Consider the following 14,113-nt stretch of genomic DNA (forward strand, 5'->3'; position numbering starts at 1 on the left):
ACGAAAATTGTGTCTTGCATACCGAGTACCTGACTCCCCCGTGTAAGCGTATCGACTTGACCGTCGCCGCCAAAACTCTTTGAACTGCCTGTGTAGTTTAATTACACACAAAGCTGCGGTTAAACTGGTAAAATAGACGCGATGGTTAGAATCGCTGTCATTTATACATGCGGGTTGTTTCTTCAAGACTTGGTGAGTAATTTTGCATCTAATAACTTTTTAAATGAAATTGATTGCAAACATGCTTTTAAATACCATCTAGAATAAATAAAATATGTATTTATGAAACCTTCAGTGGACCCGTTTTAAACGGAATACATTATTTATATCTTAAAACTTAACAAATTGTACTGTCGTTTCTAACCATGAAAGTGAATTGGTTTACTTTTTTTCCCAGACAAATGTACCATTTGATGTACTGGTTTAGACCACTGATCTTTGATCATTCACACACTTCGTTTTTCCAGAATAAGTAATTGTAAAAAATAGCCCAAAATGAAAATCATTTAAACACTTTTCACTCAAATCTGGCTTAAAGAAAAGCATAATAAAAGATTTTCAATTTATTTATTTATTTTCATTCAATTTCATATATATGAAGTATATTTCATAATTATCTTTGCATATATTTCTGTTTAAAGTGCCCCAGCTCATTTATTTAAGACATTTAAATGTATTGTTTTTTTTTTATATTTTTTTATTGGCTTTTAAACCTCAGTGAAGTCCCTTTAATATTCAAATGGAAACAACAAGAAAAGGAAGTAATATTACAGATTTTGTTACTGTTAGAGATCTACATAATTTCTGTTGATAGTAATATAATATTGTATACGGCTTTTTAAATAACATTTGATTACTTTATCATTTTTACTCTTTTTTTTGTAAAATTGAATATTTCTATCAATGTACATGCAATATCATTTTTAGTTTTTATGTTGAAAATGGTAGAAATGAAAATATTTTATTGATATTATTATAATAACCAGGTAATTTTACTGAAAAACTAAATGGACTGGAGTAAATATTTTAACTAATTATACAAATAAGTTGATCTACATTTTTAAATGAATAAAGTATGAATAGTTTCTGATAATTTTAGAGAATTGGAATCTATGCGCTTGAAATTTAGGTTATAGGTATAATGATGTAAGTTATGTACATGTATAAATAAAAAAAGTTCTGTTCTGATAATAAAAAGTTGGTCCTTTACTTTTTGAATTACAATGATTTAGTAACCCTTAATTCTCAAACTGCTATTGACAATGACATATTAGCTATGATGAAAAAATGTTTTTTTCTTGAGGTATTGAGCTGTATATGCATATTAAACAATTTGGCTTGTATTTTATGACTTTCCCAAAAGTCCATGGTATAAGTTGCCAAAGGGTGATATACAAGCACCCAGTCAGTTAAATAAACACTGACCAGCCAATAAACAACTTCACACTCTAAACCATATAATATTAAAACATCAACATTTAAGTGCAAAAAGGAAGACTGTGTATTTTAAGTTTCAGAGTACACCTAATTAGCAATGAAAATAAAAATATGTTTTTCTTGTGAATTGAAAGCAAATTTTAAAGTGTTTAATTTGCCTCTAGTTAGAAAATTATATATATATTTAATAAAAACAGAAAAACATAATTATATCACTGATGTAATTCAGATCCGTGATTATATTTATCTTTAAAATGATCCAAATGAGTTTTCAAATTGAAGTTTGAACTTTGGACCATAATAGAATGTATTTAAGTGACCAATAGATGTTATAGGTGTTCCATGTATATAAATAGATATTAGAAAAATTAGCAAAAAAATCTTTTTGATCATGTTGTTGCATTTATGTGACCTGATTCTAAATAAAAGTATTTGTTGTTGTTGTTGATAAAATGCCATAACTTGATTTGTACATTTGACTGCAGTGAAAACCCAAAATTAATTTTTTGCTAATCTGTGTATTTTGAAGATATTCCAGGTATAGTTATTAGTATGTATACTGTTGTAGAAGAAATGCAGCAGATAAGTTTACACATTGACTTAAGATTTAAAACCTGTTTTTAAAAATAAAACATAAAAATTCATGTAGTTATTAATTTTACTGTTACAGTAAATTTTTAAAGCAATGATAATAAACAAAATTAATTATCCATGAGAAAAAGGTTATATATAACAGAAAGTACAAAAGGGAAGTTATTCTATAAAGCAAATGTGCCCCAAATTTTTTTGTGATAGCATTACCCAAAATAAAGATACAGACATTTTTATACCCTAAAAATGTCCAATTTTACATGTAATGTGTTAGCATCTGTTTTTTTGGTGTTTTTAGAATTAACACCACTATTATCTGTTTTAATTTATCACTTAAATTTTTTTACATGCACATAGAAAATTTAATAACCTTTCCAGTGATATATAATACTTGGTATACATCATCCTGGTTTTTATCGTTAAGATGATTTTAGTAAAATCAGACTTTTGTAATGCATCAGTTTTTTCAAAATTAAGTTGTTAAGCAAACAAGTATACCTTTAAGCAATTACAAATAAAATAGTACTTTATTGTCTCAATCTAATGAACTATGAATTAAAAACATATGTTAAGTGTTTTCAATTCAAATTTTCAAACATTTTTACCAAAATAGGCATTTTAGTGGTAAAAAAAATTTTGTGATGAAAAAACTGTAACATCCGTCCCCCTCTCATTAAATATCCAATTATAAAACAATACTCATAAAAAACAATGCTTGTGGTGCTTAATGATAGCCTTACAATGAAAATGTTATAAAAAATGCCAATTTCTATGTTTATGAGAAAAAAAATACAATAATGTAAAAGTTGTCTGTAACATCCGTCCCCGTAACATCCGTCCCCCTATATAAGATGCTTATTAAATCTCACATAAACTGTAACTGGAAAGGGAATTTTACACTAAAACACAAAAGTTACAATGAAAAATGAAGAAATAACAGAAATAAAGCACTGAAATGATGTATTTATAAAAAAAATATTATTTGTGAACACGAAATTCCTTAATTTTGAAAAAAAAAATAGTATTTTTTGCTCTGATAACAAAATTATTTACTTTGAAATAAAATTTATATTTTATTTTTTAACATCAAGTGGACCTATGAGTTTATTAAGATAATATTTAAGCTTATATGAATTTATAACAAATATAATCTTTTGTTATTCTGTGTTTACAAACTAAGGGTACAGAAGGGGACGGATGTTACAGAATTTAACTAAAAATTCTTTTTACAGTAATACTAAACTTATCTTGTTCTTATGATGCATGAAAGAGAAGTAGTAAGCTTTGCAACTGTATAGGAATGTTTCACACAACAAATAAAATACTATTTAAAAAAAAACTAGAAGAAACAAACACAAAATCCATAACAGGATAATTATATAGCAAGAGGTGCCAAAGATAGAGATGTTGAAAGTATCTTTGTGATTAAAATTGGTCAATTGTTAAAACATAAATTCTTAAGCCTTAAATAGTTAACAAACCATGTATCCTAGCCCCTCATAAAACAGTGGGATATGGATCCTAACTCCATACACACAGAAGGGGCTTGCACTTTATTGGAAGTTAACGAGCTGTATATTGGGAGCTGTGTATATTGGGAAGTGTGATATATTACAAAACAGTAGGGGGTGCCAATTAAGGGTGATATATATTATGCTTAAAACAGTGGGAAATACTACCATATCTGTTTCAAGAATGTCTGTCATTAAGTAATAAAGTTGAAGATCATTTAAGTCAAAGGATTTATTGAACTTCAAAATTTTATAGGCTAAATATGTAGTCACTGAAAAATAAACAAATAAAAAAATATAATTCAACACCCTGATTAAAACTTTTAGATTTTTTTTCCCCCGAAAAAAACTCAAGCACATATTTTCATACAATTTGGCCCATTTAATTATTGTTAATAAAGTGAAAGAAACATGTAAGTAAAGGATAAGGTAAGAATTCCTGTAATGAAAAAGTTAGAATAATTGTGAAAATTATTCTGTAATATAAACCCATCGCAAATTATTTTGCACCTATAAATTTTATTGAATGACAAATTAATTCATTAAGTTAAAGCAGTTCATGTACACTGAAATATTTACACAGAGAATTATTAAAAGTTAGAAATAATGAGATTATGATACTGAATCATAATGAAATCTTTGGATAATGCTGCTAACATACCACATTAATTTACTTAAAATTTCATCAAATCGATCGAACTTAATTGCAGCAATTTAAAATCTTATAATTTTTAATGAAAATTTTTAATTGTGTATATAATTTATGTATTTAGTAATGAGAAATTCAAGCTTGCATATGTTTCAATCTGAAAACTTATTTACTTCACACTGTATCATATCTTTTACAAATATAAATTTTATTATTTAACTAATTTAAAAGAATTTTGTAAATAATTTCATGTATAGGTATGACATTTTCTTTTTAATGTTAATGCATTATCTGGAAACAAAGATTCTTTTGTTTAATTAGCAATGTTTTTATTTTATTCCAAACATATCAATGTTCATTCAAATGTAAGATAAATGGAAGAAAACTAAGTCCTGATGCAACTTTTCATTGTGAAACGCAAATAGTAAGAAACTCCATAATTGCCGGGTATGTTTCTACATGTTTCTCATAATTTGTTCAATTATTTTACATTTATTGTACTGTACAAAGCATATACTCTTATAAATTATATTACTTTAAAATAAAACCAAAAAAAAGTATGAACTATGAGCTTTAAACATCTATTGTAACATCCGTCCCCCAAAAAATGCAACATTTTTGGGTTATCTGACAAGAAATACACAAAAGAAAGTCCTATAATTTCTATTGTTTTATAAGAAATGAGTTTGCATATTTGATTTAAGTATGATTTGGTGTACCTATCCTTGTTTTATTTCTCTCTGTTTCTAACATGTTGGAAAATTTCATTTTGTGCGAAAAATACTGAAAATTTGAAAGCAAATATTTTTATATCTAAGATGAATTTTCTGGAATTTTTTTTGTAACATTAATCAGAACACATAATGTTTTAATAAAATAAAGAGAAATAATACAATTTTTATTATAAACTGAAAGATATTCAGACTTTTAGTATATCTTTGTAACATCCGTCCCCTACCCACACAGTCCGCAAGAGATGTAATATTTTGAAAAAGGTATCCAAAAAGTTATCCTTTCTTTCCAAAAATATTGTCATAGACACCCTAAGGTACTTAAAAAGAGCAAATATTGTCTTGTATGTTTAACTTTATTTTTTGACTTAGATGCTAACACAATTGGCCCATTTACTGTGCAACAGGCAATTTACATTCATATAATTAACATATTTCTAATCAATATAGAATTGTTTTAGCAATATTAAAACTGTTTATTAAAAACTAGATTTATATTCACAAATTCAAAAATGTAGCTAAACACTGGATTCCGGTACTTTATGTACACAGCTCTGGGGAATTCACCTAAAGGGCCTGTAGTAATTTGGTAACTACCTGTATGTTTTTGTTATTTTTAGCTCATTTGCACAAAGTGACAGGGTGAGCTTTTGTGATCGCTTTTCGTCCGGCGTCCGTCTGGCGTCTTTTACTTTAAATGACATCTTCTCATAAACCACTGAGCAAATTTCATCCAAACTTCACAGGAATGTTCCTTTGGTGGTCACCTTTGAAAATTGTTCAAAGAATTTAATTCCATGCAGAACTCTGGTTGCCATGGCAACCAAAAGAAAAAACTTTAAACATCTTCTTCTAAACCCAAAGAGCTAGAGCTAAGATATTTACAAATGTAGCATGAAACATGTTCTACTGGATGTCTACCAAGTTTGTTCAAATAAGAGCCCTGGGGTCAAAATTGGCCCGCCCTGGGGGTCATTGATTTTCCTTATATGTGTATAGCAAAAACTATAAAATCTTTTTTGAATAAAATCAAATAGCTAGAGTTTAGATACTTAAAGCCTGAAACATCTTCTAGTGAGTGTCTACAAAGTTTGTTCAAATAAAAGCCCTGGGGTCAAAATTAGCCCCGCCCTGGGGGACATTGATTTTCCTTATAATTTATGTGAATAGCAAAAACTTAAAAATCTTCTTTGAAAAAACCCGAATAGCTAGAGTTTAGATATTAAGTATGAAACATTTTCTAGTAAGTGTCTACAAAGATTTTTCAAATAAAAGCCCTTGGGTCAAAACTGACCCTGCCCCAGGTGTGTCATTGTTTTTAACTATATGTGTAAAGAAAAAAACTTGACCAGCTAGATCTTAGATGTTAAGCATGAAATATCTTCTAATGGGTGTCTACCAAGTTTGTTCAAATAAAAGCCCTGGGGTTTAAACTGGCCTCGCTCCAGGGGCCTATATACAGGTGAGCGACTTCAGGGCCATCATGGCCCTCTTGTTTTGGATTAAAGTGTAATAAAACAATTATTTATTTGTAAGAAAATAATTAAATATCTGACTGTATGAATAATTCAATACAAAAAAATAAAGTAAATACATAAGTTTCTGCAGAAAATTTCTCTATCTATTATGGCAGTTGCAACAACAACTGTTTTAATTTTACAGACTTTTATTATAAATAACCTTTTTTGTGGAAAATTTGCAATAGATAGTACAGGAACATTAATAATTTTCAAACACATAAGTTTTTCCACCATAAACCATAAAATAATAATTGAAAAAATGGAAATATCACATGTTAGTTGTGTTATAAATGTAATTCATTGGATGTACTTCCCCAGAGCTAAATCCGTAACATACCGGAAAACAGTGTTTAGCTAGGTTTTCGAAAAGGACAATTAATATGGTCAGCACTCAGTAATACAATGCAGCATGACCATGCAGTAATGTGTTATCATATTAAGGTAAACCCAAACAGTCTTTAGAAATATACCCTTTAACAAACAATCTATAGAATTATACAATAATCATTTTTTACTTTTCTATTATTTTTACATACTACATTTTAATTAACAGTTAATTGGATAGTTGGCATCTTATTATAGTCTTATGGCTTTTAGACTAGAAAAACTAAATTCTTGTTACTTAAAAATTACAGGGTCTAATCCAGTAAACTACTTGTAAGCAAGATAAACAGGTACAGAATATGAACGAGAAGACTGGTGATGATAACAAGACAACAAAAGAAAATGTAAGTAGCTTCACTTTGGTTTTACGGCACACCTACAAAGTATAGTTAGGTCATATGGCGACATTCCAGCTTTACTCGGTGCATTATTTCAGGCACAAATGGGCACCTCAGTAGAACCACCGAAGATCCGTAAGCTAGCTGAATTTTTATTATTAGCTTCCTCACAACGTCCTTGTTGGGATTCGAACCCACAGCGGTAAGGGGCAAGTGGTTTGAAGACGACAATTACCACTTGGCCTAAGACGCCTTTTATGTAACTTAAATGTATATCTTAATATCTACATGAAATTCTGGTTACTTCTGAACAGACATTTTGTGCATGGGACATTACTCCTGCATGCATGAAAGAATTTTTTTTTTAAATTAGTTAATGCAGCCACCTAGCCTGGGTTCCAGTCTGTTTTTTTATGTGCTTGTGTTCATCAAATTGACAAACATTAGGTTAGTGTTTTTGTTTCGCCTTGAAAAAGGCGACATATAGGGGTTACTTTTGTCAGCCTCGTAGTCCGCATCATTGTCGGCGTCCCCTTAAGCTTGTCCAGAGCATAAGTCAGTCATTATAAGTCGGAATGACTTCAAACTTGGTATGCATGCTTCTTATATTTGACCCGAAGTGCAGTGCATATGAACCGGTACTCTGCACTTCTTAATTTTTGAGTTATTGCCCTTTGTTAATTATCATACTTTATTTTTGTCTAGGCCATTTCTCCTAATGTATAAAAGCTATGGACTTGAAACTTCATGATAGGATGATAGATCTCATTAAGAAGAAGTGCAGTGCACAAGAACCGGTACTCTGCATTTCTTATTTTTTGAGTTATTGCCCTTTTATTATTTTAAATACTTTATTTTTATCCGGGCCATTTCTCCGAAAGTATAAAAGCTATGGACTTGAAACATCATAGAATGATAGATCACATTAAGAAGAAGTGCACTGCACAAAATCCGGTACTCTGCATTTCTTAATTTTTGAGTTATTGCCCTTTGTTTATTTTCATACTTTATTTTTATCCATGCCATTTCTCCTCAAGTATAAAACTATGGACATGAAACTTCATAGGATGATAGATCTCATTAAGAAAAAGTGCAGTGCACAAGAAAGGGTACTCTGCATTTCTTATTTTTTGAGTTACAGCCCTTTGTTAATTTTCATACTTTATTTGTGTCCAGGCCATTTTTCCTAAAGTATAAAAGCTATGGACATGAAAATTCTTAGGATGATAGATCTCATTAAGACGAAATGCAGTGCACAAGAACTGGTACCCTGCATTTCTTAATTTTTGAGTTATTGCCCTTTGTTAATTTTCATACTTTATTTTTGTCCATGCCATTTCTCCTAAAGTATAAAAGCTATGGTCTTTAAACTTCGTAGTATAATAGATCTCATTAAGAATAAGTGCAGTGTACAAGAATCGGTACTTTGCACTTCTTATTTTTGAGTTTACCCTTTATTAATTTTCGTACTTTATTTTTGTCTAGGCCATTTCTCATAAATTATAAAAAAAACTATGGACTTGAAACTTCATAGGATGATAGATCTTTTTCATAAGAAAAGCAGTGCACAGAAACTGCTGCTCTGCACTTCTTTTTTTTGAGTTATTGCCCTTTGTTGATTTCCATAGTTCATTTTTGTCCTGGCCATTTCTCCTAAACTGTATTGTTCACAAGGCGACACATCCGACTCGCGGAGTTCTAGTTATGCCCCCCACAAAGTGGGGAGCATATAGCGTTGCACTTGTCTGTCCGTCCGTACGTCTGTCAGACGTAACCAAATAGGGTTAGGAGGCCATCTAACAGTAAACAGAACAAAAGAGAACAATAGAGTTCATTCTGTAACAAAAGAATAAGGGGCCATGGCCCTCTATTAAACAAAAGAAAATAACAAAAGAAATGGCCCTTTAGTCCATTGAAGTGGCATGGACATATGTCTGTCCGTCCGTACGTCTGTCTGTACGTCCTGAAATCTTGTGAACGCAACTCCTCTTAAACCGGATGGCAGATTTTGCTTAAACTTTTAGGGATGAACAACCTTAATGTGTAGATGGTAGTGAAGGAAGGAATTTTTGCTGCGACCAAATTAAACAGAATTATAGCCCTTTGTTGATTTTTTCACTATATACTATGTAGAAATTTTGTGAACGCAACTCCTCTTAAACCGGATGGCAGATTTTGCTTAAACTTCCAGGGATGAACGACCTTAATGTGTAGATGGTAGTAAAGGAAGGAATTTTTGCTGCAACCAAATTTAAGAGAATTATGGCCCTTTGTTGATTTTTTCACTATATACCATATAAAAAATTTGTGAACGCAACTCCTCTTAAACCAGATGGCAGATTTTGCTTAAACTTCCAGGGATGAATGACCTTAATGTGTAGATGGAAGTAAAGTAAAGAATTTTTGCTGCGACCAAATTTAAGAGAATTATGGCCCTTTGTTGATTTTTTCACTATATACCATATACATGTATAAAAAAACAAAAACGAAGCGAAAAAGGCCTAATGCATTCCGCCTTGTATTTGGGCTACGGCCATGAGACTTGCAGGCTGTGTAGTATGTACATGTATGTTGTCAGTGGGGTCATCCGTGTCCTTTGGACACAGTTCTAGTTTAAGACATGTATCTGTATCTTTTTCAAAGTCCCAAAATTTTAAATGGAATATAAATTATTAAATGAATTAAGTGATAGATATATGCAAATAATGAAATGATCAAATTCTGGTTTATTTTCAGATGTTGTTGTTGTTAAGAAGATTTTTTCCTGTTCCTCGCAGAAGGGGCAGAAACATACTTGGATGGAAAATGTGCATAAACTTTGCATAAGTTTTGTTGAAACTTCAATTGATAATGAAGAATGCTGCAAAATATTGTTTGTTACAATATTTGAATGACTGTAAGAGATGTTGAGTGATTGGTATTCACACAGGTGCTGTGTTAGTGCAAAACAATGCAAGCATATGTTGAATGAACACACAAGATTGTGCCATACCATAAGGGAGCAGTATGTTCCGGATATTCTATTTGTATAAACCCAACACAACTACAATGTAATGTGGATATATACTAGAATCAGATTGTCTGTCTGTCTGTTTGTCTACCCATTGGAGATACTGAATTAACTTGTTAGATAGATCATGTATGTTATTGTTGTGGAAAGTAGTTCCTAGCAACTATATCTCTATTGCCTGTTGCAATTTGAAAAGAAGATTTTGTTTAATAGATGAAACTGGCTAGGTGTTACTATTTCAGCATTAGTATGATGTTAGATCATATATTACATGTACATCAATTTTTATATGCCCATTTGAAAAACAAGACATACAATGGGAACCTGGTTGGCAGGCAGTGTCATATTTTGTAAGCATTGTATTTTGGACGTCACAAACCAAAATCAAGGAGTAAATGACTCCCAAACTTCCACTAAAAGAAGCCCTGCCCATGCAGGGATTTTAATGAAACTTCATAGAAATTCTCACCAGATGAAAGGTCAAGGTCACACTTAGAAAACATTGATAAATGCTTATTAGGAGCAAAACGTGCGTCAATATCACTTCCCAAAAATGTTCACCATTGTGAGGCATAGCGTCACATGCTTAAGTCCAGTCCTTGTGGTCAAGGTCACATACAGAGGTTAAAGTTCAGATAAAAGTATTGAATGTGTAAAGGAACCATTTCGTCATCATTTGTTGAGGGATTGTTACACATATGGTCATTATCATGACTATGGCTGTGACACATGTATGTAATTTTGTTCAATATATGCAAGGTCTTGAAGGCCACTAAAGATGATAAAATATCCAGATTTTCACTGGAACATCTATATTCTCCTACATGCATGAAATAATTTTTTATAACATGTTTTTTCTATCTGATGAAATATGCTTTTGTATAGCATTTTGTTCGATCCAAAAAGGGATTCTTATAATACCAGATATAATTTTATCAGATTTTTTTTTGGTTCTTTCGACAAAACAACCGGTCAATTTTAATAGATTGAGTTCAACAGGTTTTTCTATCTCTTGCAATATGCTTTGGTATAGCAATTTTCTTTCATCAACTGAACAAAATGCCTATACCGGATTTTCTATCTGAATTTTTTTGTTCGGTAAACCAAACAAAATATCAATTTTTTTCATTGGATACAACATGTTTTTTCTATCCATTGAAAATTTAATGTTCTTTTGTATAGCATTTTTGGGGCATTTTTGTTCGATCAACTGAACAAAATGTCTTAAACAGGTATTTTCATTAGATGCAAAATTTTAAGATTGACTATTCGCAGAATAATGAGAGCTATTGTAGTCACCCCGGCGTCCACGTCGGCATTAGTTAAAGTTTTTGTAAAGTCAAATATCTCAATAATTGCTTGAGATACTCAATTGAAACTTACAATACTTATTTATAGTAACATTATTATGATTGTACATCAGAATGACAAGTTGGATAACTCTGCCTACAATAATTACAGAATTATGCCCCTTTTTAACTTAGAAATTTTGGTCAAAGTTTTTTATAAAGTCAAATATCTCAATTATTGCTTGAGAGATTCAATTGAAATTTAAAATACTTTTTCAAAGTAACAATGTACATCAGTCTGCAAAGTTGCATAACTCTGCCTGCAATATTTGCAGAATTATTTGCCCCTTAGAAACTTAGAAATTTGGTTAAAGGTCTTCAAAGATATTTACTTGAAACTTTACACATGTACTTAGGGTCATAATTGAAGGTCACATCTCAAGATTCATTACTCTGCCATGTATTTTTACTAAATTATGCTCCCTTTCATGCTAAAAAAATCTTTTTTTCTTGGTTAAGTTTAACATGCAAGTTTTTGCATATCTCTGAAACTATTAAAGATACAAACTTGAAACTTCATATGTATATTTGTGGTTATATATAATGATCACTGAACAGCACTCATATCTGTGTCATGTATTTAGGCTGATTTATCTCCCCCTTTTTACTTAGTCTCTTGGTTAATGTTTACATGTAAGTTTTACATATCTCAATAACTATCAGAGATTTTGATTTGAAACTTCACATATGCATGAAGGGTCTCAATTGTATGTCTCTGACCAAGTTCCATAACTCTATCTTGCATTTAGGCTGATTTATCTCCCTATTTCTACTTAGTCTCTTGGTTAATGTTTACATGCAAGTTTTACATATCTCAATAACTATAATATTAAAGATATTTATTTAAAACTTCACATATGCATTTAGGGTCATAATTGTAGGTCACTGACCAAGATCCATAATTCTATCTTGCATTTAGGCTGATTTTTCTCCCCTTTTTATGCTCCCCGAAGGGAGAGCATATAGTCGCCACCTTGTCAGTCTGTCCGTCCGTTGTCTTGTCCGTAGCATAACTTGAAATCCTTTGAGATAATTTGTTTAAACTTCATACAGTGGTAGAGGGCATTGAGGGGGAGTGCAGTGTCAAAGAACCATAACTCTGTTTGCCCGGTTTTTGAATAATCTCCCCTTTTAGAAAAATCTTGTCCGGGAGATATTTTATTTTTGTGAAAAAGTAAGTTATCAAATCTAAAGATAATTTGCTGCAATATTCCTTCCAAATGTTAACATAGTATTCATCATAAAAAGCACCAAAGACTTTAAGTAAAAATTAAATTAAGATAGACAGACTCAATAAATCTTTACCCTAAAATATCCTTATTAAAATCTTTTATTACTTTGTATTTATTTACTAGTAAAAGAGCAAAATAAACACTATTAATTAATTTCTTCTATTCTAAAAAATCCCATTTCAAGTGAAAAAAGTGATATTGTTTATTATAAGCACCATAAAAAGTTGTTATTTACTTTGGTTTAAATTGAACAGAGGTGTGAAGGTGTGAAAGGCAACAGAAGACTGTTGTGTTTTAAATAAAAGATGTTTGCATTGTATTTATACAGTTGACTGGTTACAAAACAGTTAGATATGACATGAATTTATGTTGTAAATATTGTTTGTAAAAAGTATGTTAAAACTATAAAGTTGTAAATATGTTATGTTAACTTTAAAGCAGCACGCCTCCAGAGTCCAGATTCATCCGAATTTTCATGAAAATTTTGAAAAGTATTTAAAGGTAAAATATTGTTAAATGAACAAAGATAGTACTTGACACATTACAATCGGCACTTAAAATCCACGTTAATTACCAAAAAGAGGTCAAATTAATCATGCATAAATAGCCCCTACTCCGTTAGTAACGCAGTAGAAATATGGTGATAAATACTACAAAATACAGTCATTAATTGCACATAAGATATAAATCTTTAATTTGTTTACTTTTGTCAAAGTTTTAGTAATTTTTTTCCAAGTTTAAATTTTCTTGAAATATTTTGAGTCATCTGGAGGCATGCAGCTTTAAAGTAAATTATGATTTTATTTCTTTGCTGAATAATATTTGCAATTATTTGTTTGACGCTGTATTTATTCAAACTTTGATGAATATATAAAAGTAATGGTACTGATACTTAATTACTTCACCAAAAAAAAGTACTGGTACTGCAGTACCGAGCTAAAATCTAGTACTGGTACTGGTAATGGTACTGCATAATTTGCCAAGTACTGGTACTGGTACTTAAGTACTACACCCTTAGTACTGATGCAGCTCTGTCCGGGACATAACTCTAAAACTATAAGAGATATCAACATGAAACTTTGTAGGTAAAATAGATCTCAATGGGAAGATGTGCAGTGCACAAGAACGATAACTCTATTTTGCCTGATTTTTTGAATAATCTCCCCTATTAGAAAAATCTTGTCCGGGACATAACTCTAAAACTACAAGAGATATCAACATGAAACTTTGTAGGTCAATAGATCTCAATGGGTAGATGTGCAGTGCATAATAATCATAACTCTTTTTTGCCTCATTTTGGAGTTATTGCCATTTGTTAATTTTAACACTTTGAACTTTGTCCGGAACATAACGCTAAAACT

At 30.7% G+C, this 14,113-nt stretch overlaps 1 long non-coding RNA gene across 1 annotated transcript; it reads left to right on the top strand.

The window, feature by feature from the left end:
- Positions 1 to 60: 60 nt before the first annotated feature.
- On the top strand, positions 61 to 12,670 carry LOC132754369 (uncharacterized). The gene is made up of 3 exons (XR_009629077.1): positions 61 to 192; positions 7,075 to 7,167; positions 9,898 to 12,670. It is a non-coding gene; the product is annotated as an uncharacterized LOC132754369 (long non-coding RNA).
- The last annotated feature ends 1,443 nt before the right edge of the window (positions 12,671 to 14,113 follow it).

The sequence above is a fragment of the Ruditapes philippinarum genome, unplaced genomic scaffold (genome assembly GCF_026571515.1).
Source record: "Ruditapes philippinarum isolate M1 unplaced genomic scaffold, ASM2657151v2 ctg10118_1_1_1_1, whole genome shotgun sequence".
Classification (NCBI taxonomy): Eukaryota; Metazoa; Mollusca; class Bivalvia; order Venerida; family Veneridae; genus Ruditapes; species Ruditapes philippinarum.